Genomic DNA, 17,768 nt, shown 5'->3' with positions numbered 1-17,768 from the left:
TTAATAAAAATATTTTTAAAAAAACAAATACCCATTTCTTCATGCATTCAACCCTGAAGTGAATCATTCTGTCTGTGGAGTCTTACAAAATAAACTAAAATATTGGGGATTTGGTCCAGTATCCTAGCCACTGCTGAGGTCTGGTCTGGGTTCGTAATAATTCACACTTGGACTTAAAGAGCTTACAACTATCTAGGATTAATTCTTATTCATGGTCATCGGTATCCTGCTAATGCGCTCACTCTGTCAACTTAACGTCCAGCAAGGAAGCACAGCAATGGGAATCAAGGCTAGACGCTTCCTACGCCATGTAAGGATGCAAACACTTCCATGAAGGAAATGCTGATCAGTTAAAGGCTCGCATCCTAAAGTGCATGTCATGTTTTGGGACACTATCAGCTAGGAAACTCAGATGCGCAGAGAGTCGCACATCTGATGAGCCCTCCTCAGCCATTGTTGTTCCTTGAGGTCGAATGATTGAGAACTCACTCATCATACACTCCGAGTATAGAATTACACACTTTCCCCTGATAACACATACCTGTCCGGTAACAATTTGAACTGAGGTTGGCATCACATGAATGTTAATCTTAAAAGGGACATTCTGAGTGTGAGTAAAGCTAAACCTCAGAATAAGAGGATGGAAAAGATCCAAACTAAAATGCTTGAATCTGACCATTACATTCTCATACCCATGGAATGGTTTTCACAAAGTGCAATTTATTTTGGTGCTGGATCAGCAGAGGTGGATTTACAGATCGTGGGACCCAGTGCCCACCTTGCTGGGGCCCCCACAGAAACCTCACTGTCTCTACCCCCAGCCCGCCTCCGCCTCCAGAACGCAAAGATGGAAGCCACAAAAATACACCTATTAGTCACTGATTCTTCAATTGTAAAAACATGCCCCTACATAAAATTGATTTGCTAAAATCCAAGCTCATCTCTCATATGAAGCTGTGATTCTGATTATGGATTTCCTACGATACTCACTCTCATTCATACCCTCCTCACACACTCCCATCCCCCCACACCTTCACACTCACCCCCTCACCCACTCTCAGCTCGCTCGCTTCGGGGGTCCTCCATCCGCTCTGCTGCCTTGCCTATGGTTGTCCACCTGCTCTGCTCCCTTGCCTTTGGGATCTTCCACCACTCCTCTACCTCGCTTCTGGGGTCCTCCATCCGCTCTGCTGTCTCACCTGTGTCTGCTGCTTTTCCTGCAGTTAGCTGCCACGCCGGGGATCTCGCCTGCTGCTGGGCTGTGGTCCTCTGCCTCACCCACATCCGGTTCTCACCACCGCCGCCGCTCCCTTACCTCGGGTGCTTGCTCTTCTGCTGACTGCCTCACCCACGCCCCCTGGTGCTCACCGTGGCTACCTCACCGTCACCTCGGGGCCTCACTTTCGTAACGCCAGTCTCACCTACGCCCTCTGGTGCTCACCACAAGCAACTCTCCCTCACCTCGATGCCTCGTTCTACTGCTGCCTGCCTCACCCATGCCCCCTGGTGCTTGTGACGGCCACCACTTCCTCGCCTTGTTTCTTTCCCTCTGCTTGGTGTTTTCCCCCTCCAGCCACCAAGGTCTGAGTCTAACTCAACCGTTGGAATTGTTTCCTTCTTGGTATCTTCCCGTCCACACTTCGCTTTTCATCCAATCACAGTCCGGTTTCATTCTGAATTTGCTGCTGAGCCTTAGCAGCAAATGCAGGAAGGAATCAACCTGTGATTGGATGATGAATTTCACCAAATTTTACAAATAGCCAGGCCAGCTGAGTGTTCCAGGATGGGGAACCCAACCCCCATCCCGTTCGGGGCCCCACAGTGTGTGACATTGTAAAATTGTCCCCAAGAGCCCCTGTGACACTGAGGTGACATCAAAACTTCTTTTCTTTCCTAGCCCTACCACTCTGCCCTGATGAAGCCCTGACACCTGCAGCAGGGTGGAGACAGCCTGCTGACTATGACATCCTGATGCCTGTGATGACCTTGCAGATGTCAGCTGGTGGCCAAAGCCCTGAGGGCCGTGGCTCAGGGGCAGAAGCACCCTCAGTGGCTGGCATTGTTGCCATTAGTGCAGGCACAGCAGAGGCGGCTCTGGGCAGCAGCACACACTTCGAGTGTTCTAAGTGGAGGTCCCTGGGTTGTCCAGTTGACACCCATTCTCCCTGTGGGTGCCAGAGGGCTCCAGCACGAGTCCTGCACGAGATGAGGTGACTGGAGGCAGGTCAAGGTGCCCTGTCCACATGTGGGCTACATCCTGATGGTGCCCACCACAGTGAGTTGCCATGGAGTGTATGGCTAAGCTCCAATCTGGCAGGACCTGCTGGACCAAGGTCTCCATAGCCAATCTTCCCACAGTAGCCTTGAGGCACTGGGATGTTGGAACCACGACTTAAGACAGAAAGTGGATGGACTCCCCCATCGTGCACTGTTCTTTGACGGGTCATTATCGAATCTTTGACTAATTTTCCGCAGCCTCTCTTTACACCTTCACCAGTGAGCTGACAGGTGCTTCCAAGGCTCATCATCTGACTGGAACTAAGTGGGTGGGTCTCCAGCAGCCCTCCCAGTGCCAGAGACCTGGGCTGTCCCTGCCTCTGACTGCTGTGGGGACATGTTTGTGAGGTTTCCCCAGAAATTGACCCTGAGTCTAGCCTTGATCTAGGCCCACTGTGGTGTTTGTACCTGTGCTGGTGAAGGGTGTAGGTGAGTGCTGTGCCAGCTCTTCCTGAGTCCCCTCTTCCTGAGATGTGCTTCAGGGGCTCGGAGAACTTCTGGGATGGCTAGCTCAATGTTTTTCAACATTTTCTGCCCTGGATCCATTTTTACCAACTGGCCATCCTTTGGAATTCATGCCGGTTGACCTTTGCGACCCACGCCGGCCGAACTTTGTGACGCAAACTGCCTGAACTGGAACTCACAGCAGCACTGCTTTGTCCTTCCGTGGACTCTCCTTTGAAGCTCTCTCCAGCAGATTCAGTTATACGATCCTGGCCTGTTTGTGTCTCTGGTCCTCTCTTCCTTATTCCAAACTGATCCATCTTCAGTTCTTCACACACTCCTGTTGCTTGCTTGCTGGCAGCTACAAAATGAAGGAATCTCTCCTCCTTGATTTTGCGGCCAAAGCACGGATCATGTGACATCAGTGTATGTGTTGGGCATGTGACCTGCTCTCTGCCTCCGCTTTTGGTGGGAAGACACTGCTGTTTTTAAAAATTAATTTGGTTCTGGGACAGCGCGCTGACGTCAGGAGGAGACAGTTCTGGGACAGTGCACTGACATTAGGAAGTGGCAGTCTGCCCCACTGGGCACCGGGTCCGCACACTGCCAGATCTGCCTGAGGGGGCATGCATGTGGACGACATTCTCTTTTTTAAACAGCGCATGGAGTCCCATGAGTTTTATTTGTGAAGACTGATAAGTTATAATACACGATTATATGCAGAGATTTCAAATATTCACACAGATTTCACATTCTGGTCCTTAAATTCCACCTGCCTTGCCCCAGAGGAGAACCCCAGGCATTTTTTTCTGTGATTGTTTCTGATGCCTTCTTCTTGGAATTCAGTTTGAAGAGCTGCAATTCTTGTATATGTCGCTGGCACATAATTCCTCCTCCTTGTGATAGCGTGGGCATTGAAGTTCTTGTGGAAGCCAGTGAACTGCTGACTGCCAGCCAGCATCATGACCCACCATTCTCACCCCTCACACAAACGTCACTCGGCCACTCTCCGTGTCCTTCACAGGCACCGAGCTCCAACAGCCCCACCGCCGGAAGTACAACCGCCATGTCCTCCTATTGATCAGCGGAACAATGGGGTGTCGGATGTGACATTAGGAAAGCTAATCACACATTGAATAATCTGGGTGCCAACCAGAGCACGGTAAAATGCTGCAGCTGCTAGCAGTCAGGGCCTACATTCTCAACCAAGTTGTGACCGGCATTTTAAAAAGCCGGTTATGGCCATTGGGCTCTTCTCCCGTGATCGGGATTGCCGCAACCAATTGCTCTGTGGCCCTCCCAACACCAGCCTGCGACCCACCCATGGGTCACGTCCCTGAGTTTGAAAATCCCTAGGCTAGACGGTTGTGGTCTGCTCATGCATGTAAAATACAAAAAGGCAGTTTTAGAGAATGAAGCTAATTCTGAGTAAATGGCACTCAGTGTGAATGGCAGGATTGTGTGAAGTGATAGAACTGAGATCTGTACTAGCTTGTGAGAGACCAAGTTCTGCGTCACCACAGGAACGCTCACCTGTTCTCACCAGCGAGCTCTGCAGCTGAGGGCGAGGATCTGTGCCTTCCCTCCCTGGTTTGAGCTCATTCGCATTTGTTGTGCGCATATTTGGCCTGTGTGAGGTCAAAAGAAAGACATATCGATAGCACGGTAGCACAAGTGGGTAGCACTATGGCTTCACAGTGCCAGGGTCCCAGGTTCGATTCCCCGCTGGGTCACTGTGCGAAGTCTGCAAGTTCTCCCCGTGTCTGCGTGGGTTTCCTCCGGGTGCTCCGGTTTCCTCCCACAGACGTGCAGGTTAGGTGGATTGGCCGTTATAAATTGCCCTTAGCAACCAAAGAGGTTAGGCGGGGTTATTGGGGTACGGGGATAGGGTGGAAGTGAGAGATTAAGTGGGTCGGAGCAGACTCGATGGGCCGAATGGCCTCCTTCTGCACTCTATTTTCTATGTTCTATATGATCAATGGGGATGGAGCAGAGGTTGGGTGACATGCATGCCTCCTGTGTGTGACAAGCCTACCCAGAAGGGTCAGGTAATGGAGTTTGAGCAACAAGATAGATCTCCTGGGCGACGGTCTTGCAGGCCAGAGAGGCGAGGTTTGTGTGCGTTATTGAGCCATAGCAGTGGTAGACCACATGCCGGTGGGCCAGACTTCCTGAATAAGGGCCTCGAGGGCCAAAGTAGAATTTCACGTCCTGTGTGTGAAAATTGCTTCTAAATTCTATTAACAACTGTGATGAATGTAAGAATTTCAGATATATTGTATTATATTTATTTAGTGAGGAAAGGTTTTTTGAAATCTTTTTATTCTCATCATTTTCCACATTTTCAGCAAATAGACAACAGAAGAAAACAAATAAAATGAATACAGTATCAATCCCCCAAGCAGCATCCCCTTCAATATATAAACCCAAACATCACCCGTATATTCCAAATAAAAACAAAAGAAAATTAACAATCAACCGTAAACAGTGTATTCAAGAACCACAATAACTCCAACACCACTCTCTCCCCCCCTCCCTAATGTTCGATGGCAACCAATTCTTGAAAGTACACAATAAACAGTCCCCATGAATTGTAGAACCCTTCCTTCATCCCCCTCAGCTCAAACTTCACCTTCTCGAGAGTCAGAAATTCCAGTAGATCCCCCCGCCAAGCCGTGGCACAGGGCGGAGAAGCTGACATCCACCCCAACAGGACAAACCTCCGGGCAATCAGCGAGGCAAAGACTAAAACATCTGCCCCCGCACCTGCCTGCAGCCCTGGCCAGTCCGACACCCCGTGAATGGCTTCTAAGGGCCCTGGTTCCAAGTTCACGTGCACTACCCCCGAGATGACACTGAAACCCTCTCTTCAATACTTCTCCAGCTTCGGGCAGGACCAAAACATATGTGCATGGTTTGTGGAGCCCCTCCCACATCTCTCAAATACATCCTCCAGCCCCTTAAAGAGTCGGCTCATCCTCGCCCTTTTGAGGTGCGCCCTATACACGACCTTCAGCTGTATCAGCCCCAACCTCGCGCACGAGGCATTCACTCTCTGGAGCACCTCACACCACAGACCATCTTCCATAACCTCTCCCAACTATTCCTCTCACTTGGCTATAACCCTTTCCATGGACACCCCATCCTCCCCCAGAATCCTCCTGTGAACCGACGACACCACCCCCTTCTCCATTTCCCCGCCTTCAATACCTCTTCCAACAATGAGGGGGCCGGTGACATCGGGAAGCTCTGGACCTCCTTCCTGGCAAAGTCCTGGAGTTGCAGGTACCTGCACCCTTCCCCTTGCCCCAGTCCATATTTCTCCCCCAACTCTTCCAACCTTGCAAAACATCCCCCCAGGAACAGGTCTTTTATTACCCTGACCTTCCTTTCCTTCGATCTCCAAAACCGCCCTACCAGCTTTCCTGGCACAAACCAACAGTTCCTCCCAATTGGCATCTCCCCTGTCCCCGCCCCCAACTTAAAGTGCTGCCTCAACTGCCTCCAATTCTTCAGCGTTGCTACCCTTCCTTCATCCCCCTCAGCTCAAACTTCACCTTCTCGAGAGTACGAAATTCCAGCATGTAAAATCATCGGCTCCAACGCACCCTTCCCTGATGAGCTCAGCGCATTCTATGCCCGCTTTGAGCAAGAGGTCAGCGAGAGCGAGCCCTCCACTCCAGAAGCCATGGATGAACTTGTAACTGAGATCACCACTGCAGACGTCAGAGCAGCCTTCTTGAAGGTCAACCCACGGAAAGCCACTGGCCTGGATGGGGTACCCAGATGAGCACTCAGGTCTTGCGCGGATCAGCTGGCGGGGGTATTCGCAGACATATTCAACCTCTCTTTACAACAATCTGAGGTCCCTATCTGCTTCAAGAAGATGACCATCATTCCTGTACCAAAAAAAAGTCAAGCAGCGTGCCTAAATGACTATCATCCAGTGGCTCTGACATCCATCATCATGAAGTGCTTTGAAAGGTTAGTCATGGCACGAATCAACTCCATCCTCCCAGATTGCCTTGATCCACTACAGTTTGCCTACCGGCACAACAAATCCACAGCAGACGCCATCTCCATGGCCCTGCACTCTACCCTGGAACACCTAGATAACAAAGACACCTATGTCAGACTCCTATTTATCAACTACAGCTCAGCCTTCAACACCATCATTCCTACAAAACTCATCTCCAAACTCCATGGCCTTGGCCTCGGCTCCTCCCTCTGCGACTGATCCTGAACTTTCTAACCCACAGACCACAATCAATAAAGATAGGCAACAACACCTCCTCCACGATCATCCTCAATACCGGTGTCCAACAAGACTGTGTCCTCAGCCCCCTACTATACTCCTTATACATCTATGACTGTGTGGCCAAATTCCCCTCCAACTCGATTTTCAAATTTGCTGATGACACCACCGTAGTGGGTTGGATTTCAAACAATGACGAGACAGAGTATAGGAATGAGATATAGAATCTGGTGAACTGGTGCGACGACAATTATCTCTCCCTCAATGTCAACAAAACGAAGGAGATTATCATCGACTTTAGGAAGCGTAGTGGAGAACATGCCCCTGTCTACATCAATGGGAAAGAAGTAGAAAGGGTCGAGAGCTTCAAGTTTTTAGTACAGATCACCAACAGCCTGTCTTGGTTCCCCCATGCCGACACTATAGTTAAGAAAGCCCACCAACGACTCTACTTTCTCAGAAGACTGAGGAAATTTGGCATGTCAGCTACGACCCTCACCAACTTCTACAGGTTCACCATAGAAAGCATTCTTTCTGCTTGCATCACAGCTTCGTATGGAGCCTGCTCAACCCAAGACCGCAGAAAACTACAAAAGGTCGTGAATGTAGCCCAGTCCATCACGCAAACCAGCCTCCCATCCATTGACGCCATCTATAATTCCCGCTGCCTCAGAAAGGCAGCCAGCATAAGTAAGGACCCACGCACCCCGGACATATTCTCTTCCACCTCCTTCCATCAGGAAAAAGATACCAAAGTTTGAGGTCATGTACCAACCGACTCAAGAACAGCTTCTTCCCTACTGCCATCAGATTTTTGAATGGATCTACCTCGTATTAAGTTGATCTTTTCTCTACACCTTGCTATAACTGTAACATTATATTCTGCAGTTTCTCCTTCCTTCCGGTATTCATTGTTTGTACAGCATGCAAGAAACAATACTTTTCACTGTATATTAATACATGTGACAATAATAAATCAAATTTTAAAAAACCATCACCGAACTCCCAGAGTATTACCCGGGGCCATCGGGAGCGGAGCTGTTGCTAACGCCCTCAGCCCTGACCCTCTGCACAGACTGTCCTCCATTCTAATCCACTGAGACTCCACCCCTCCAACCCAACACCTCACCTTTTCGGCATTCACCGCCCAATAGTAATATAATAAATTCTGGAGGACCAACCAGCCCTGTCTGCAGCCCTCTCTGCAGAAGTACCTTCCGAACCAGGGCTACCTTCCTCCCTCTCCAAAAAATAACGACATGATCAGCTTAGCCACTTCCTTAAAAAATGCCTTCGCAAGTAGACCAGCAGGCACTGGAATAAAAACAAAAATCACGGCAGCACATTCATTTTTTAAAAATAATCTTTATTGTCACAGGTAGGCTTACATTAACACTGCAATGAAGTTACTGTGAAAATCCACTAGTCACCAAATTCCGGCGCCTGTTCGAGTACACACAGGGAGAATTCAGAATATCTAATTCACCTAACAGCGCATCTTTTGGGACTTGTGGGAGGAAACCGGAGCACCTGGAGGAAACCCACACAGACACAGGGAGAATGTGTAGACGCCACACAGACAGTGACCCAAGCTGGGAATCGAACCTGGGTCCCTGGAGCTGTGAAGTGCTAACCACTGTACTACCGAGCCACCCGCAATTTTCATCACCTGCACCCGACCTGCCAGTGACAGAGGGAGTCTAACCCACCATGCCAAATCCACTTTCACCCTCCCCACCAAGATAGTAAAATTGTACCTACGGACACTCCCCCAGTCCCTCGCTACCTGCACCCCAAATACCTAAAGTGAGTTGCCGCCTTGCGGAATGGCAGCCCTCGCTGCCCTGCGGAATGGCAGCCCACCCAACCACGCCCCCACTCCCGGCCTGGACACCACAAAGTATTCACTCTTTTCCAGGTTTAATTTATACCCTAAAAAAGGACCCAATAACTCAGAGAAGCTCCATTATATCCCCCATCGACGCATTCGGCTCTGATACATATAATAATAAATTATCTACGTACAGAGACACCCTTTGTTGCATCCCCCTCTCCACCCCCACCCTCCCTGTACTATTCCCTTCCACAACCCCAAACTCCTCAGAGCAATGGCCAAAGGCTTAATCGTTAATGCAAATATCAGAGGAGACATGACACCCCAGCCTGGTGTACAGAAAAGTACCCTGAACTCATATTGTTTGTGCGGACACTGTCCCTAGGTTCCTTGTATGATAGCCGTATCCACTCCGTCAATCTTGGCCCAATCCCAAACCTTTCAAGAACCGCAATCAAATACCCCATTCTACTCAATCAAATACCTTTCCCGCGTCCCGCGCAACCACCACCTCTGTCTCCTTTCCCCCAGCCAGCGTCATGATTACATTTAATACCCTCCTAATATTTGAGAATAGCTGCCTTTCTTTCACGAACCCCATGATTAGGGATAGTCAGCATGGTTTTGTGAAGGGTAGGTCATGCCTCACAAACCTTATCGAGTTCTTTGAGAAGGTGACTGAACAGGTAGACGAGGGTAGAGCAGTTGATGTGGTGTATATGGATTTCAGTAAAGCGTTTGATAAGGTTCCCCACGGTCGTCTATTGCAGAAAATACGGAGGCTGGGGATTGAGGGTGATTTAGAGATGTGGATCAGAAATTGGCTAGTTGAAAGAAGATAGAGAGTGGTAGTTGATGGGAAATGTTCAGAATGGAGTTCAGTTACGAGTGGCGTACCACAAGGATCTGTTCTGGGGCCGTTGCTGTTTGTCATTTTTATAAATGATCTAGAGGAGGGCGCAGAAGGATGGGTGAGTAAATTTGCAGACGACACTAAAGTCGGTGGAGTTGTAGACAGTGCGGAAGGATGTTGCAGGTTACAGAGGGACATAGATAAGCTGCAGAGCTGGGCTGAGAGGTGGCAAATGGAGTTTAATGTGGAGAAGTGTGAGGTGATTCACTTTGGAAAGAATAACAGAAATGCGGAATATTTGGCTAATGGTAAAATTCTTGGTAGTGTGGATGAGCAGAGGGATCTCGATGTCCATGTACATAGATCCCTGAAAGTTGCCACCCAGGTTGATAGGGTTGTGAAGAAGGCCTATGGTGTGTTGGCCTTTATTGGTAGAGGGATTGAGTTCCGGAGCCATGAGGTCATGTTGCAGTTGTACAAAACTCTAATACGGCCGCATTTGGAGTATTGCGTACAGTTCTGGTCGCCTCATTATAGGAAGGACGTGGAAGCTTTGGAACGGGTGCAGAGGAGATTTACCAGGATGTTGCCTGGTATGGAGGGAAAATCTTATGAGGAAAGGCTGATGGACTTGAGGTTGTTTTCGTTAGAGAGAAGAAGGTTAAGAGGTGACTTAATAGAGGCATACAAAATGATCAGAGGGTTAGATAGGGTGGACAGTGAGAGCCTTCTCCCGCGGATGGAGGTGGCTAGCACGAGGGGACATAGCCTTAAATTGAGGGGTAATAGATATAGGACAGAGGTCAGAGGTGGGTTTTTTACGCAAAGAGTGGTGAGGCCGTGGAATGCCCTACCTGCAACAGTAGTGAACACGCGAACATTGAGGGCATTTAAAAATTTATTGGATAAGCATATGGATGATAAGGGCATAGTGTAGGTTAGATGGCCTTTAGATTTTTTCCATGTCGGTGCAACATCGAGGGCCGAAGGGCCTGTACTGCGCTGTATCGTTCTATGTTCTATCTGATCCTCCCCTATCACCTTTGGGAGGCGCCCCTCCAACCTAGCCACTAGTACGTTCGGCAATATCTTTGCATCCACGTTCAGTAGCAATATAGGCCTGTACAACCCACACACTGTTGGGTCCCAATCTTTCTTTAACAACAATGAGATTCAGGCCTGCCCCAGTGTTAGTCATAGCACCCCCTTTCCTATCGCCTCCTCAAACATCCCCACCATCAGCGGCGCCAATTTGTCCTTAAATTTCTTATAATACTCCACTGGGAACAAATCTGGCCCTGCCACCGTCTCTGATTGCATTCTCCCAATTCCCTCCTTTACCTCCTGTTCCCCCATCGACCTCTCCAGCGTGGTCCTATCTTCCTCCCCCAACCTCGGGTACTTCAAACCGTCCTGGAACTCCCGCATTCCCTGATCCTCTCCCAGTGGCTCCGACCTGTACAAATTTTCATAGAACTCCTCAAACACCTTATTAATCTGGTCTGGGGCCACCACCAATTTTCCCATCCTATCCTGCGCGCACCTGGATAATTTCCCTCGCCACCCGCCTCCCTCCGAGTTTGGCATGCCAACATGTCTTCTCCCCATACTCATAAATCGCACCCCTCGCCCAACTCAGTTGATGCACTGCCTTCCCCATGGATAACCGATCAAAACTAGCATGTAGCTCCTTCCTTCTGTCCAAAAGTGCCGGATCTGCACCTCCCCCCCACCTCCCCCCCCACCTCCCCCCCCCCCCCCCCCCCCCCCCCCCCACCCACCCCCACATACCTCCTGTTCACCTCCAACATCTCATCTATCAGCCTTTGATGCTCTTCGCTCTCTTTATCCCACTTGGCCTTGAACAATATCATCTTCCCCTGTGCAGCTAAAATCCATGTACTCCTCAATCGCCCTCCCGATCTCACAAAAACTTTGGTCCCTCAGCAACCATACACCATTCTCCACCCCGGTCTCTACTACCCCCTTCTTCAAGACCATATCCACCCAATGCGGGGCGTGATCCAAAATTGCTATTGCCCAATACTCTGATCCCCTAATCTCAGCCTACAGAGCATTCCCTACTACAAAAAAGTCTATCCTTGAATAAACCTTGTGAACTGGAGAGAAAAACGAATGCTCCCGCTCCCTCAGGTGCGAACCTCCATGGGTCCACCCCTTCCATTTCCCTCATAAGCCCAGTCAGTGCCTTTGCCCCATCTCCCCTCTCTCCCCACCCCACCCCACACTGGGCAAGCAAGCGTGGCTGTGACCTGCCCAACCTTGGCTCTTGCACCAAGTTCCAGTCCCCTCCACTAATAGCTCGTGCGAATCCAGGTCCAGAATGGATCCAAACACCTTCCTTGCAAACTCGGCATCATCCCAGTTAGGGCCGTGCACATTTGCCATCGCCACCGAATCCCTCATTGAGTCTCACCTGATCCTTCACCCTCGGATGAGTCTCCTGTAGCATAACCACATCAACCTTTAAACTTTTTAGGCGTGCAAACACCCTCAACCTTTTCACTGGCCCCCCTAACCCCCTCACATTCCACGTAACGTACTTGACCGGGGGTCTCCCTTCCCCACCCCTCCTATTCACCGTCATCATAACTTCGGGCTCGGCCCGTCCCGTCCCATTGTTGCCATCAAACCCCTCACCCCCTCCCAGAATCCCCACATCCCCTCGAAAACACACCTCCTAGGTCCATCAAAACCTGTTCAACCAGGCTCCAATGTCTGCAGCCCCGCCCATCCCCCACCACACCTCGCCGATTTAAGCTTGCTAGTGTGGAGCCCCTGCCCAGACCCCAGTCCCAATCCTCTCCCCTCCCCCCATGCGGTCCCATGAGAACAAGAAAATACAATTCCCCTTCAAGCAAACAAACCCAGTGCAAACATACAAACACCAGAAAACTATTGTTACAAAAAATCACCACTCTTATCTCATACAAATAGGCAACTTTACCCCATTTAACCCATACGACAACATGAAATAAAAAATAGAACTATATACAACCTTCCATCCCCCCTATCCTCGGTCCAAGACGAGTCCTCAGTCCCATTCCTCACTTCTGCTCCAGTTCTTCTGCCTTTACAAATGCCTCTGCCGCTTCCACCATATCGAAATAAAAGTCTTTGAAATTGTAGGTCACCTTCAACTTAGCTGGGTACACCACGCCGAAATGCAGACCACTATTATAAGTGCCGTCTTCACTCGGCCAAAGGCCGCCCGCCTCCTCACCAATTCCACAGTTGTCCTGGTAAATATGGAAACCAGCTCCAGCCCATTGCACCTCCTGCTTCTCCTGAGCCCAACTCAGGACCTTCTTCACGTGGTGCCTGTGGAAGCAAATAAACACCGCTCTTGGCAGCTCATTCGCCTTTGGTTCAGACTTCAAAAACCGATGAGCACGATGCAGTTTGTATTGGGAGGGATCTTCCCCCTCTCCCAACAGCTCTGCAAACATCTTGGCAAAGCAATCTGTCGGCCTCGGACCCTTCACTCCATCGGGCAGGCCCACAATCCTCACGTTTTGCCACCTCGATCTGTTTTCCAGATCTTCCAATTTAGCTCGCAGACCTTTGTTGGCCTTGGCCACCTTCTGCAGCTCCTCACCCATCAAGGTGAGCTGATCACGTGTTGCGACAAGGCCTCCTCCACTCCCTTCACTTTGTCATCATGTTCCCGGACCTCAGCCGAAGTCCTCGACAACAGCCGCCTTCACCGGTGCAATCGCCTCCTCCTCCAGGACCTTCAGCACCACCATCGTCTCCTTCCTGATCACCTCCATGTGCTTTGGAAACTGTTTCTCAAGTTCCAAATCCATCACCTCGGTCATCGTACGCAGTGCCCAGTATCCAGTTCCGCCATCTTTCCTGTTACCAAGCTGAGCCTTTCGCTCGATGGTGAACCTTCAATCGCTCCCTTCTTCACAATGGCTTTGTTTTGATTTTCTACATCCTCCTCCTTCCTTATGTCTTCCTGCACTTATTTGTCAAAATTTTGCCCCTGGGACCGGGCATTAACTTTTAAAAAAAATCAAGCCTCAAGCAGGAGTCATCCAATGTGTGACTTCCTCCTCCATGCCACCACCGGAGGTCTCAGTGCAGTAAGGATTGAAAGCCTGGAGTAGTGTGTGTATCTAAAGAGAAAATGCTGGAAAATCTCAGCAGATCTGCAGCATCTGTAGGGAGAGAAAAGAGCTAACGTTTCGAGTCCAGGTGACCCTTTGTCAAAGCTCACATGTTGTGACAATTTTAAATATTTTCTAGCCAACTCACCAGCCCTATTTAATTCCTCCCTAAAGTTTGCCTCATGGTCCAAAAATGTACTCTCAGAACGCTGACTAACCAATTTATCTTTAATAAATTTAAGTGGACCCATTTTTTCATGATAAAATATCAATTTGAATGGAATGGACTGAATTTAGTTGATTCATTAGGTGCATCTCTAATTGTAAATAGCACAAATGTAATTAGTTTTTCCGAATCCGCTGGATAATCCTGACTATAGGCCCTCAACATGGTCTTTAAAGATTGATGTCACCTTTCTAATGCTCCCTACGATTCTGGATGATACACTTAAATTATTTTACTCCTAAGCTATCCATAGCTTCCCTGATTAACTCTGGCATGAAATTGGATCATTGATCTGACTTGAATTCTTTTGGTAGTCCATATCGGGTAAAAAAAATTTAGTTAACTCCTCTATAACCCTCTTGGTTGTAATATTTCATAATGGAATGGCTTCTGGAAATCTAGTAGATATTATGGTCAACAAATACTGATTCCCACTTTTCATTTTAGGAAGCTATCCCACGGAATCAATTAGGACCCAAAGGGTCCTTAAATGCCAGAATGGATGTTAAATATGCTGGTTGGATTAACGCTTGAGGTTTTCCTCTCACCAGCAGCCCCTTACACTTGCTGTCTTTAAATTCAATAATCCCAAATCAAACGAGGAATTATACCTTTTGATCCTTGTAAAAGAGCCCCTAATTTTGTTAGGATCCTGGATGAGACCTCAACTATTTGCAATTTGTAAAACTGTAAGGAAGGTGACTGCACCACCAGAGTGATGACACTGACTAATAGGTATCTTTTAAATTAAAACAAATGTTAAACACTGAATTAACCACATTAGCAACAAATTAATAGTTTTACAGATGTTAGTTACAACAGTTCTTAAGTAAAAGGAAAAACCTTTAACTTACTCCCTACACTTGCCACTATACATTCCAATTAAGCAAATCAATATGGTTCAAGTACCACTTATAAATAAAGTTAACAATCGGGTTTACTTGCTTGTCTCTGTGTAGAGCCCTTGGAAATAAGCTTTCTGGGGCAAAGTGAATGACACTCTTAGCAGACTAAATTCCTATGACAAACTGAAACTGCAGACAGATCTGGCATCTCCCCTTAATTACATAACTACATCACCTGTACTCAAAGCATAAGGGTCCACCCACAAGATGATGTGGTCAGCTGGGACCAAATACAATATCTCTCATAAATTATCTACACACCAGGGACCTCCCAACCAAAACAATATTCCATTTGCCACCTATCTATAAGAACATAAAAACTACGAACAGGAATAGGCCATCTGGCCCCTTGAGCCTGCTCCACCATTCAAAAAGATCATGGCTGATCTTTTTGTGGAGTCAACTCTACTTAGCCGCCTGCTCACCATAACTCTTAATTCCTTTCGTTCAAAAATCTATCTATCTTTGCCTTAAAAACATTCAATGAGATAGCCTCAACTGCTTCACTGAGCAGGGAATTCACAACCTTTTGGTTGAAGAAGTTCCTCCTCAACTCAGTCCTGAATCTATTCCCCCTATTTTGAGGCTGTGGCCCCTAGTTCTAGTTTCACCCGCCAGTGAAAACAGCCTCCCAGCTTCTATCTTATCCTTTCCCTTCATAATTTTATATGTTTCTATAAAAAACATTCTGTAAGTAAGAAAATGCTTCTCAAATCTATCAACAACAAGCATGACCTTGCTTATACGACCCCTTAATCACAGCTTTAGCAGACGTACTGGTTGTATGCATCTTAAACCCAAGTTTTTTAAAATAACATTACTGCAACAAATATAAAATGGAACAATTTCTTACATTCATCACATGAGGTTCCCAGTTCATTCAACTGAGCACTTGGGATGCCTAGCTGAAGGTCCAGGAAACATGGTGGAGCATTAGCAGTAAAGTTGCATAATAATTTTAACTTCACAGGTGCCCCATTTCCACCAGATGGTACAAGTTAAAATCAATCCTACAAACACTGAAGGCAGTGGTCCGGGGAGAAATAATTTTGGTTACGGTTCGTGCAGATAAGGAAAGGAGGGCGGAACAAGACCGTCGAGAGAGTGAGATAGTGGAGGTGGACAGGGAATATTCGAGGGTGCCCACCGTAGAGGGATTGGCGAGGAGGAAAAAGTTGCAGGAGCAGTTTGACAGGCTGACAACAGGGAGGGCTGTAAGGCAACTGCATAGGGCAAGAGGGGAGCAATATGAGTATGGGGAGAAGGCGAGCCACATGCTGATGCACCAGCTGAGGAAGCAGGCTACGTGCAGGGAAATATTAAAGATACGGACTGGGGCTGGTGATGTGGTGTCGGAGCCAGGAAAGATAAATGAGGCATTTAGAGAGTATTACCAGGGACTTTATGAGGCGGATTGGGGGGAAAGGAAGGGGGACATGGGGCAGTTTCTGGACGAGCTGGAATTTTTCAGGTGGAGGAAGCAAAGAGGCAGGCATTGGAGGAGTCCCTGTGGCTGAGGGAGATGCTGGATATAAAGTCGGGGAAGGCACCTGAGCCGGATGGGTACCCGGCAGAATTTTATAAGGAATTTGCGGCGGACCTGGCACCACATCTGTTGGGGATGTTTAATGAAGCACTGGAGAAGGGGGAGTTGCCCAGAGTCGATTAAGCAGGCAGAAATCACACTAATTCACATCATTTGTTGCAGTAATGTTATTTTAAAAAAGTTGGGTTTAAGATGCATACAACCAGTACGTCTGCTAAAGCTGTGATTAACACTAAGGGTCTGGTGCAATGTGGGTCATATAGACCCATATCACTATTGAATACGGATGTGAAAGTATTGGCTAAGTTGTTGGCGGGGAGGATGGAGGACTGTGTCCCGGGGCTGGTTGGAGAAGATGAATCAAGCTTTGTGAAGGGCAGGCAGCTCGCGAGTAATATAAGACGGCTGTTGAATGTGGTGATGAATCCGTCAGGGGCTCTGGTACCGGAGGTGGCGGTGTCCATGGACGCGGAGATGGCATTTGGGTGGAATGGCAGTACTTGTTCAAAGTTCTGGGAAGGTTTGTGGCACGGGTGCAGTTGCTGTATGCGTCACCAAGAGCGAGTGTGAGGATGAATAATATGAGCTTGCGAAGCTTTGTCTTACACACTGGTATGAGACAGGAGTGCCCGTTGTCACTGCTGCTGTTTGCGCTGGCCATAGAGCCATTGGCGATGGCTCTCAGGGGGTCGGCAGAGTGGTAGGGGATAATGAGGGGACAGAGTGTGCATCGGTGAAGCTCTATGCTGATGACCTCTTGCGGTATGTTTTGGATCCGTTGAAGAGTATGGGAAGGATTATGGGTCTGTTGGGGAGGTTTGGAGGGTTCTCGGGGTACAAGCTGATTATAGGGAAAAGTGAGGTATTCCCGGTGAATGAGCTGGCACACCAGGCTAATTTAGGGGGGGATGCCATTTACGGTAGCAAGGGATAGGTTTAGGTACTTGGGGATTCAGGTAGTGAGGGAATGGACGGGGCTCCATAAGTGGGACTTAATTAAGCTGGTGGAGGAGGCCAGGAAGGATTTTAGGAGGTGCATGTAACGTTGGCGGGGTGTGTCCAAGTGGTGAAAATGAATATTCTGCCGAGGTTCTTGTTTATCTTTCAGGCTCTCCCGGTCTTTATAATAAGGCCTTTGTTCGTAAAGTGGACACGATCATCTGGGTGGGTAAAGTGGGGAGGACCCTGCTACAGTGTCAGAGGCAGCAGGGCGAGTTGGCGTTGCTGAAATTGCTTCATTATTATGGACGGCGAATGTGGACAAGGTGCAGTGATGATGGGAAGAAGAAGGG

This window comes from Scyliorhinus canicula, chromosome 16 (assembly GCF_902713615.1).
Source record: "Scyliorhinus canicula chromosome 16, sScyCan1.1, whole genome shotgun sequence".
NCBI lineage: Eukaryota > Metazoa > Chordata > Chondrichthyes > Carcharhiniformes > Scyliorhinidae > Scyliorhinus > Scyliorhinus canicula.
Note: the sequence above shows the minus strand (reverse complement) of the source record.